General features: G+C 40.1%; 1 protein-coding gene across 2 annotated transcripts in view; it reads right to left on the bottom strand.

The window, feature by feature from the left end:
• dlgap2a (discs, large (Drosophila) homolog-associated protein 2a) overlaps nt 1-7,500 on the bottom strand; it is a 160,190-nt gene that overhangs the window by 40,844 nt on the left and 111,846 nt on the right. The window lies entirely within an intron of this gene.

Here is a 7,500-nt window from a genome sequence, read left to right as displayed (position 1 = left end):
GGAGAGACACACAGGGAGAGACACACAGGGAGAGACAGACAGGGAGAGACAGACAGAGGGAGAGACACACAGGGAGAGACACACAGGGAGAGACAGACAGGGAGAGACACACAGGGAGAGACAGACAGAGGGAGAGAACAACAGACAGACAGACAGAGACAGGGATAAAGAGAGACAGATGGGGAAAGAGAGAGACGGAGAGAGAGATTTAGTTCCATAAGCTTCCAACTCCAGTTCATACAGGTAATACAGGTAATTCATTTGATATTTTTAAAGTCACTTTACACTGAGCGACTGCTATATTCAGCACACCTGTCATGTAGTTGTTCTTATAGATCACACTTCACTTTTACAGCTGTGAGCTATAATCCACTATCCCTGGCAGCAGCGTTGTAGTCTGAAGTGTAATTACATCTCCCGCAGTAATGCATGAGGATGAATGGGTGATGACCGTTTGACCTTTCGGCTGTTAAACACCTTCAGACCATCAGGATTAGGAATGTGTCATTTCTAGTGGCAAGGCATTTTTATGCTAATGGACACTTTATTAATGACATATTAATACAATGCCCATTATAATTAAACACTGCCCGTTGTTGCTATGGCAGCAGTGAAATGAGGAAATTCAAAGAAAATGAAGTGATCTACATTATATGAACTTTATAACCACATGGACTGAATGTTATGATTTCAACTTCTATTTTTCACATACAAACTGGTTCTTCCTCATACTAATTCAGAAGCACTTTGCCTACACAGCTGATGAAGGGTCTCTGTCTGAAACATCCTGTTCCTCTCGAAACTCTGAGTACTTCACTACAGTTTTTAATATCTACATAACATACACTGCAGTAACTTACCTGAATTCTGAATGAATGCACGTAACATCTAGAATATGTCAGTACACGTCATATAAGACTAAAGTACAGGGAAGCACACTTAAGAAGAAGGAACATTTGCAGACTGGCTATAACCCAAATCAGCCGAGTGACGACACGTTCGCTCTGGTGCCAAAACGCTTATCAAAAGCTGCTGCCAAAATGTGGAAAAGGACATTTAAAATTAACCTCCAACTTCAGGCATAAGTGTGAGTGTGTGTGCACTCGTATGTGTGTGTGTGTGTGTGTGTGATGAAGACAGTTATCTCCACTCGCCCTGCTGTGGAGACGAGTGAGGGATTAGCCTCCAGACTCTTTCTTTCGAGTGCAAATGGAAGCGCAGCTCTAATCCAGCCAGATGGACCTTTAAATGGCTTCTTGCACTTGACGAGTCCCGTCTTCTCTGGAGCAGTTTCTTTGTACCACAGCAAGGGGAAGACTGCAGGGTGTTAGCAATAGAAATCCTCCTTGTATGTTTTTTTCAACACAGGAGAAAGTCAGGGGCGGGACCAGCACTTGTGGGGGCTGGACGAGGTCATGGGAAACCCCGCCTCCACTGACCTCGCCTGAAGCACTTCAATAGAGCGCAGACCTGCTTTGCAGTGCAGGGTAAGACTGCAAGAACTCTGGTGCTGCAGTTGTAGTACAAATGCATGTCTGTATGGGACTAACATTAACGGTACTCTTGTGTTTCCATCATCCTTTAAAATAGATTAAATAACATTTTAAGCACTTTAATTTGTGGAATTAATGAATAAACTTTGACAGTATGAGCAGAAACGACGGAAACAAGGCATGTGGCCAGTTCTCAGTCTGCATCTTTCTGCCGCAGAAGCCAGTAGGTGTACAGGGGGCGGTTCTTCAAAGCGAGTTTAACAAACCTTAACCTTGAAGTCTGTGTTGAACAAACTTAACCCAACTAAATGTAAGAGATTGAAGTGTGTCAGATCTGAGTGGGCTGAATGAACTGAAGTGTGATCATGATTAACTTTGAAAGGCATCATTACTTGGGTGCAAATAAGTGGATTATATGAGAATGTGAACGATTCAAAACTGCATTGCTTCTTGTTGCAGTGTGTCCTGATCAGTCCTTCAGTCCCGCAGTGAGCAACACTGTAGAGGAAGCAGGACGTAATGAGACAGAGCAGGCAGGGTGTCCTCTGTCCCACACGGGAAGGAACAGGGCAAGACAGTGACAGGGAATAATACACCTTAAACAAATCTACTGGAACCTAAAATGTATCATACAGCCAGTGATTAGGTTATTGATGATTATTATTATATATAATTATAGCTATTATTATTTATGTTGTAAAATAAAGTCCTGAATTACAAGGAAATGTTTGATAATTGCATATTAATCGCATGGAAAGATTTCAATTTACATTCATTTACTTCTGAATTAACAAGATGTGGTTGTAAAGGTCTATTCAGATTAAACAAGCGTGTTGTGAAATAACCTCGGATAGTTAGAAAACGCTTCATGGAAAGATTTATATTAATATATATTTACTATTTAATAGGAATGCAATAGGAATCTTGATCTATGCAGACTACATGAAATTAAAGTTTTTTTAAGAGCAAACAATTTTTAAAAGAGCAAACAAATGACGTTGACATTATGTTCAGTGCCTGTGGTTAAAACTAATTTTAACGGGTTTAAAAATATACACTTAAAACAAACAGATTACTGATTCATACATTTTGTAGTTATACTGTAGTTTTTGTAGTTATCCATTATTCTGTACACAAATGTAAAATGTTATAGTGAAAAACAACATTCAAAATCAATTTGGCTGAAGTGGTACGTTAAAAGTAATGAAAATTGTTTAAATTAAGTCAAATTATTCAGAATGTGGTATAATGACTCAGTAATTTGAGTGGGAAAATTAATGATATCCTCTAGGTACAGTTGTAGAAATACTCACGTTCCAGATTCAACCTGTGTTCTGACGTTTAACTCTGGATTATCTTCAGATATACAGCAACTGAGCCACACTTATTCTGAACCCAGTTTTTGGAATGGAAAATCTTGAGCTCCCACAATCGCAAGCTAACATTAGTGGCTCCAGATTAGTGGCTAAATGCATTTTCTGGAAAACTCTCCTGAGCTGATCTTTGTGGTATACACTCCTGAGCTGATCTTTGTGGTATACCTCACTGAGCTGATATTTGTGGTATACCTCACTGGGCTGATCTTTGTAGAATAACCCACTGAGCTGGTCTTTGTGGTATACCTCACTGAGCTGATCTTTGTGGTATACCTCACTGAGCTGATCTTTGTGGTATACACTCCTGAGCTGATCTTTGTAGAATAACCCACTGAGCTGATCTTTGTGGTATACACTCCTGAGCTGATCTTTGTAGAATAACCCACTGAGCTGATCTTTGTGGTATACCTCACTGAGCTGATCTTTGTGGTATACACTCCTGAGCTGATCTTTGTGGAATAACCCACTGAGCTGATCTAGCAGCACTGGTGGCTGCTCCCAGTATTACATGTATGCACTACAGAGTCCTGTGATTCTGATCCTGCCTACTATGAGGATGGTATTAACAAGAATTTTATATTATAATCATCTATTCTACCTTAGCATAAATGTTCCTTGAATTATAAATGCTTTGCATTAAAATAACAGCAACGGCAACAAAGGTGTTAAATATCAATAAGTGGGAGGTAAGTGGTAATATACATCAACATGTTACTAAACATAAAAGGGTGTAATAATCATGTAAAGGATGTGTGATTTTCTTTAATATATGCGATTTTATAAAACACAAGGCTATAAATGATGGTTTATGATCTTTTGCAAATGTGTGTGCAAATGAGTGTGTTTAGTGGTGTATGTGATCATGTGTGTGCTTAGTGGTGTATGTGTAATCAGTATTATGGTATATGGTATTATGGTATTACAGTATTATGGTGTATGGTATTATGGTATTACAGTATACGATATTACAGTATTATGGTATCACAGTATACGGTGTTATGGTATTACGGTACTATGGTATTACAGTATACAGTATTATAGTATATGGTATTACAGTATACGGTATTATGGAGTTACAGTACAAGTTATTATGGTATTACTGTATTATGGTATTACAGTATACGGTATTACGGTATATGGTATTATGGTATTATAGTATTACAGTATACAGTATTACGGTATGCGGTATTATGGGATTACAGCATACGGTATTACGGTATTACAGTATAAGGTGTTATGGTATACGATATTACGGTGTATTACGGTATTTATGGTATTACAGTATACGGTATTACGGGATACAGTATTATGGTATTATGGTATTACGGTAGAGTAGAGTAGAGTAGAATTTATTGTCATTGTACATGATACAACGAGATTCTGAATGGTACCTCTTAGTCACATAACAAGATTAAAAGAATAGAAACAGTGCGAGACAACATATATACATAAAACATTCCGCTAGTCTGTCGGGACAGATACTGATACAGCAACATGGTGTAGGTGAGGCAATTATGGCATGATGGTATGACTGTTTTGATTATGTGGCATGGTATAACATAGTGTATTTACATTATGTATAGTGTTAAAGTATTATAACTAAACTAAAAATATTAATACCAGCGATACAAGTTTTGGGTGCAAAGTTGCAAATGAGAGAGATAGTGCAATAGTGCTTATATTAATAGTGTAGTGCAATAGGTCCTAAAGGTTTGGGTTTGCAGAGGGAGTGATGGATGTTACAGCTCTGGGAAAGAAACTGTTCCTCAGCCTGTTTGTCCGGGTTATTATTGTCGTATATCTTCATCCTGAAGGTAGAGGAACAAAGAGATGGTGTCCTGGGTGGGTGGGATCCTTGATAATGTTACTGGCTTTTTTATGAAGGCTGCCAGCATACAGTCTAGATCTGTGAGTGGACTTCCTATGATCCTCTGCGCTGTTCTGACCACCCGGGTCAGGTACTTTCTCTCTTGTGCTGTACAGCTGGAATACCATACAGTCATGCAGAGACAGAGGACGCTCTTGATTGTGCTGGTGTAAAAGTTCACAAGCAGTTGTGGGGTGAGTCCAGACTGCTTCAGTTTCCTCAGAAAGAAAAGTCTTTGATGAGCCTTCTTGATGAGGTGTGAGGTGTTTAGAGTCCAGGTGAGGTCAGCTGTGATGTGGAGTCCGAGGTATTTGATCCTGTGCACACGTTCCACTTCATCTCCATCTGATGTGCGGTTGTTTTAACTGTCCTGTAGTCCAGTGGTTCCCAAAGTGGGGGGCGCGCCCCCTAGGTGGGGCGCGGAGCTATTGCAGGGGGGGCGCGGAGCTTGGAAGTAAAACGGGATGCACCGATTCCGATATTAATATCTGAAACAATTCTAGATCGGGTATCGGTGACAATGTGACCGATCCATAAAAACAGATCTATTCAGTCTAATTCTATGCTTGTATTGCTTGCTTTTCGGAGTTAGTTCAACCTTAAATATCCACTCTGTCCCGGATAGAAGTGAACCTGGACAGTTAACAGTGAACAGTTAACAGTGAAACGCGAAGCACACAGAGGAGAGGTGAATCACTGACTCGTACTCGCGCTGGTGCTATTCCACTTAGTCCGTTTATTTGCTGGTTGACCAAATTAAACCTGGGCTCCAGCACTACTTGACTGTTCATACATGAACTGGTGAGTTGCCCAAAGCTCATTGAATGCGTTACTTACAGAAATGAAATAATGATAAAATAAAGAGCAGTGGTCTGAGTCAACAATATTCCATACGCGCACTCAACTCGCTCCCTTAAAGGGACAGTACACATATTTCTGGCCGTTACATGCTTTGTGCTCTGCGTGATGTCTGCGCTTGCAAACTAGCCGCATATGAATTGCTGTTTCTCTTATTTCATCTCCTTATTTATTTTAAATTATATTTAGAATTCTTGAACCATTTAAAAGGTTTCTTGCAGTTTATTTTTTTCATGTTTGACCAAAGTTGTGAACCTATTGTTTTTGTAAGTTTCAGGTTCTTTGGTATTATTTATTTTACATTCAATGTTATATTCATAATTGCACTGACTGAACAAATGCAAGTTGTGTTGTTTTTACATGTTTTTGTGTGTGTTTAAGTGTGCTATACTGGTACAGAGTTTTCAATAAACTTCTAATTCAGTATGTCTGTGTTTAAAAAAAAAAAAAGTTTTAAGTCGATTCAGCACAGTTTTACTCTATCGCCGATACTAAGCCTCAGATATCTGAATCGGTATCGGAAGTGAAAAACGTGAATCGGTACATCCCTAATCAATATGGGGGGGGGCGCAAAAATATTCTCATCTACTAAAGGGGGGCACGGCAGAAAAAGTTTTGGAACCACTGCTGTAGTCCATGATGATCTCTTTAGTTTTGGTGGTGTTCAGAGCTAGGTTGTTGTCTGAGCACCACCGTGCCAGGTGCTGAATCTCCTCTCTGTACTGAGTTTCATCGTTGTTGGAGATGCAGCCTATCACTACGGTGTCATCAGCGTATTTCACAAATGAGTTGGAGGCGTGGATGGGGCTGCAGTCATGGGTGAAAAGTGTGAAGAGGACTGGACTGAGCACACAGCCCTGCGGTGTGCCAGTGTTTAAGATTATTTGGGACGATGTGTGGTCCCCTATTCTCACCACTTGTGGTCTGTTAGTGAGAAAGTCCTTGATCCATGAGCACAGTGAGGGGGACAGTCCTAGATTGTAGAGTTTGGCCACCAGCTTATGAGGGATTATTGTATTGAACGCAAAGCTATAGTTGATGAATAACATCCTGACATATGTGTCAGGTTGCTCCAGGTGAGACAGGCCCGTGTGGAGTGCAATGGAGACGGCATCCTCTGTGAAACGATTCCCCCTGTAAGCAAACTGGTGTTTGTCCAAACTGAGTGGGATACTGTCCCCAATTTGTTTCAGGATAAGTCTCTCAAAGCATTTTGCGATCACAGGGGTCAGAGCAACTGGTCGGTAGTCATTGAGACAGGTTACTGCTGACTTTTTATGCACAGGTACAATGACAGATGATTTAAGGCAGGTGGGGACTACAGCCTGCTGTAAGGAGATGTTAAAAATGTCCAGAAATACACTTGCTAATTGGTCCGCACATAATTTTAGTGCTTTGCCTGAAACCTTGTCCGGCCCCGCAGCTTTGGAAGTATCTATCTTCCTCAGAGTGGATCTCACCTGATGGTGCTGAAGAGTGAGATATGGCTGCTGCTCTTCAGGTCTCGGGGGCTCGGCTAGTACTCCGCATTCTTGGGTATCATAACGTGCGAAGAACTGGTTCAAAGTTCGGTATTATGGTATTAAAGTTTTTAAGGTATTACGACATATGGTAGGCTATTATGGTATTACGGTATACGATATTATGTTATTATGGTATTATGGTATAACAGTATTACAGTATTATGGTATTACGGTATTATGGTATACGGTATTATGTAGGGGTGTGACGATACACTCAGCTCATGAGACGAGACGAGACACGATATTGGGTTCATGAGAATGAGACGAGACGAGATTTTAAGAACACTAAAATGACAAATTATATGACTGGACAACAGACTTTTATTTAACTGAGTTACACATGCATTTTGAAATGTTTTATTATAACTCTTAACATGCATGAT

Source organism: Brachyhypopomus gauderio, chromosome 17 (genome assembly GCF_052324685.1).
Source record: "Brachyhypopomus gauderio isolate BG-103 chromosome 17, BGAUD_0.2, whole genome shotgun sequence".
Lineage (NCBI taxonomy): Eukaryota > Metazoa > Chordata > Actinopteri > Gymnotiformes > Hypopomidae > Brachyhypopomus > Brachyhypopomus gauderio.
The sequence above is the reverse complement of the archived record's forward strand: the minus strand, read 5'-3'. Positions and strand labels throughout refer to the sequence as shown.